The sequence below is a fragment of the Uloborus diversus genome, chromosome 3, assembly GCF_026930045.1.
Source record: "Uloborus diversus isolate 005 chromosome 3, Udiv.v.3.1, whole genome shotgun sequence".
Lineage (NCBI taxonomy): Eukaryota > Metazoa > Arthropoda > Arachnida > Araneae > Uloboridae > Uloborus > Uloborus diversus.
Genome location: NC_072733.1, coordinates 81,470,237 through 81,474,832, shown reverse-complemented (window position 1 = coordinate 81,474,832; position 4,596 = coordinate 81,470,237).

Here is a 4,596-nt window from a genome sequence, read left to right as displayed (position 1 = left end):
ATTTTTCAAATGTAAAATCGTCATGAGAAACAAGAAAGTGTTGGTAAAATGTAAAAAAAAAAAAAAAGTATGGAAGAGTCCTGCTGACAATAAAACCTTATTAGTTAAGACAAAAAGAAATTTTGCAATTCTTTAGAAGTGAATAATTTTTCATAAGGAAACTACACACATTAATAATATAAATGATACTGCTTTGCATGAATAAGTTGAAACTGTTGTCCAAGTAACAAATAATTTGTAACTTAGTTAATTTAGCTCACTACTGTTCTACTCAGTAGTGGATTAAAGGGGGGGGGGGCAGGAGGCCTCGCCCCCCTCAAAGGATGATTTTATTTAACTATTTTATTCATTATTTTTTAATTGACTTCTCCATAGCATTTTTTATACAGTTAATTAAACAGAAAACAAAACACACGTAGAGCATATTTTGAATAATAGCATTTTTGTTTGCTAAAGAAGTCATACTGGAGTCCTCGAGTGGCAGAATACATTTATATATTTAACTCGCTGGTTTTGAATTCAAGGGAACGTAATATCGCGATTCGTCCATTAATTTTTCTTTGATGGAATCAATAACTAACATTCTTCAAAAATGTGCAGGCGTGCCTAAAAGAATTATTTTGATCCAAGAAGCTATTTGCGAAATAATAGCTTTTTCTTTTTTAGCTTATAAAAAATGCAAAATGAAAGAAATCATAATGGAGGCGGCATGTAATATGAATATGTTATCTCAACTGTATCATGGCTTCAATCAGCAACTGCTTTGAAACACTGTAAAAACGAATCAGAAACGTTCCTGGAAAATAATGGGCAGCTGATGTGCCCAATTTCTGCCAGTAACATACCTTGCAAAAACCAGGAAGTTTTCCACTAATATTCAGTAACCTTTCTGAAACTATCCCGCAAGCTTGCTGAAAATTCAAAAATCTTTCCGTTTGAACCCAGTCGTGTCTCTGGAACTTTAGATTAAATTTAAGTAGGTATAATATAATAGCCTGGAACCATCCTGAGTTATTAAGAAAGTTCCATAAACAGTACTGCAAACATGGCCACAGCTAAGCAAGAATTGCAAGTAAGAAACAAGAATTTTACTCGCCTGCATTTCTTGCAAAGCAACGTAGTTCATATATTCGCTCCCTTTAGAGAGCTTAACCAGTAATGACAGGCCGTAATTGAACTGATGCCGATACACTTTATAAATACGCTCAGTTAATCTTTAAGCTGGGAGCTAAAAATATTTTTCACAACAGTGAGAAGTCTGAATTCGTGCGACTTCTAGCAATTCAGGAAACTTTTCGACAATGATGATTGATTTTTCCAGGAAGTGGATAAAAACCATTGAAATCCCGAAATGTTACTCGGAAATACTCAGTAACGTTTCGGATTTTTTTTACAGTGAATCCACAAAGAAATTGTCCTGAATTTTTCAGTAAAACTTCTATATTTAATAGCTATGATTTTCTTAAATAATATTTTATAGTTAAAATACTATAAAATAATTTTAAAAACTCAAATGAGATGTGGGTATATTTTTTTATTGAATAACCTTGCCCTCGTGTTATAATCATTACGACATTGTAACTAAAATTAAAACCGCTCATTGTATAGCATTTCGGTAACATTATTTATTACGTTTAGTATTTAATTGGCTTGAAACGTTAAAGATGTTTTACGTCCACATTCAAAGTATATTGGTACATAATATGTATGTACTTTGGATCATTAGTTTAAGAGATCCTGAAAAAAAAAAAAAAAAAAGACATTTTAAAATAAAGTAATGGAAACTTTGTTATGAAACATGGTATGTGGCAGGGGGAAGGAGGAGGCGCTGTTCAATTCCCCGGGCCCCCTCCGAGAGATTTTTCTGTATCCGCCCTTGGTTCTACTACACCAACTTTCTAATAATAAAACGCATATTTAAAACACTTCAAATAATTTGTAACTCGGAAGGTCTATATGGGGGGAAAAAAGAAATTACTCTTAAAAATGGTCGAAAATTTCTGCAAAGCACCTTTTTACTAGTATTCGGTTTAATAATAATAAAAAAATATTTTACTAAAGTAAAATTCACCATTTTTGTATGTATATTATCAGTTACATAAGTTACGATTAAAAATCTGTAAACATTCGTTGATAAAAAGATACTTTTCAATGAGCGAAACTCTGTATTTTTTAACCGACTTCAAAAAAAGGAGGTTATGATTTCGTATTGCGGCTTTTTATGTGTGTTTTCGAATTATTCCAACACTACTGGACCGATTTGAAATTTTTTTTTTTTGTTTGGAAGGGTATACTTCCCAGATGGTCCCATTGTAATTTGGTCTGGATCTGATAATGGATCCCGGAGAAAACCAAGAAACTTTAAATTTCATACGTCATGGTCACGTGGTGTTGCTGTGATCGGTGTATTTTCACACCTAAGGTTTTGGCTTTCTCTTGGACGATATTTAATTCTCGCGGCACATGGATGATTAATTTTCGCAACGCTGCGCCGCATGGTAATTTTTTATTATAGGTGTTACTAATGTATTTATTACTGCGTAGCAAAGCAGTAAATTAAATACACTGCTCAAAACAGTTAAAGGATATTGAGGTTTTGGGCTGATTTTGAACCTGGAGAACTTTTTGGATGATTGATACATTATCGACAGGCGTTAGTAAAGTATTTGAGACAAAAATTACATTTGTATGGCAGGAAAAAATTCTTTTTTTCAACTTTTGGGTACAAAAGGGAAAAAAACGTACTTTGTGCTTAGGAGAAAAGCGATAAAAAATTGGGGTTTTCTTAAAAGAAAATCGCTTTTAGTAAGGGGTATGGTAACCCCGGACGGCCAGCAATGTAAAACACCTCTGAATCATGGAATTAAAGAGGCTATTAATGAGGGGCTGGGGTATTCTGCCCCACTCCTCCTGAAGCGTTCTTTCCGGTTCTTGGAGAGTTTCGGGAGGTGGTAGGCGTCCAAAACCTCGTTGCCAAGAATGTCCCAAACATGCTATATTGGGTTCATATCTGGAGAAAACGCTGGCCATTCCATTCGTATGATTCCTTCCACCAAAAGAAAATCATTCATCAAGTAAGAGCGATGTGGTCTGCAATTTTCTTCCATTAACATGAAGTCACCTCCAATTGCTGCAGGGTAAAGGACTACAATAGGTGTGAGGATCTCATCCCTACTTTGACGACCGGTCAGAGTTCCTTTCGGAATGACATGCAGATCGGTGCGCCCATCAATGGAGATGCCAGCAGTAGGGTAATAATGCCGGTTCTGCCCCAAGAGGCGGCTCTGCGGCTATGAGCCGCCTCCCAATCCCTCCGCTTCCCTGATGCCGCCTCCACCGCCTCCCACTCTTCCTCCCACCGCCTCCTCCACTTCCTCCCCACCCCCTCCCGACCTTGGGGTTGACCCTCCCCACGACCGGGGCCGCCGCGAGAACCCGTAGAAGGTGACGAGGGTTTTTCCCGCGTTTTAGATATTTTTCCCGCGTTTTCGGACTTAGAATATTTTGAACTTGTTGTCATGGTATCCACAAAGTTTTTACTTTTTGGATGGCAACACTTGTTTGAGTTTCGGTTTTGGAATGGCAACACTTGTTGTCATGACAACCAGAGTTTTTAGTTTTCGGTTGGCAACACTTGTTGCTATGTTTTAACTTATGCTATGTTTAACGTCGGTGGCGCCATCTATTGAGATTTTTTATTTCCGGACTTTGAATATTTCTGCGAATTTAATTATTTTTATTTTTACAGAGTGTTGAAGTTGGGAATCGAACACCCAAACTTTGAGTTAGCAAAAACGTATGCTAACCACTATGCTATATTTTTCATTACTCTTTCAGTCTTAATGTGAATCTGTACCATGACAACGAATATTACAATTAAATTAATTTTAAAACCATCAGTTAATTTACTCTTTAGTACTAATCATGGCATATCATTAACTGAATTTCAGCTCATAATTGAAACTATCATCATTATTATTATTTTTCATAATAACAAAGTTTTCACTTAAGTAAAGATTTATTTAAATACAACCCATTCGAGATTTTAGATTTGGTTCAATGCTTTGTGGACTTGAAATATATTTTAAACTTTGATTTTCTTTTTCATGCATTTCAAACTTTATCATTTTTATTTTTTCTAACTTGTTAAATTTTCTTAACTAATTTCATTTTTCTTTGTCAAATTTACAAATATTTTTTCTAACTTGTAAAAATTTCGAAGAAATAATTTTCTTAACTAATTTTTTTGACTTTCATACAACAAAATATTTTTTCTTACTTGTTAAATTTTCAAAGAAATAATTAACTTAAATATTCTTTCACACATTTTGAACTTTAACGTTTTTTCCTGTCATTTAGCACTTTGATTTTTTTTTTTTTTCACTATTTTAGCGTTTTTCAATTATTTTCAGTCTTTAACTATTTTCTTAACTTTTTAGTCTTTAACTAATTTCAAGCATTTCAGACTTAGATTATTTTTTCGTGATTTCGATTTTTTTTAGTATATTTTAGAGTTTGATCATTTTCTCGCTTGTTTTTACTTTATCGTTTTTTTTTTTTTCCGATATTTTTAAACTTAGAAATTTTTCACAAGTA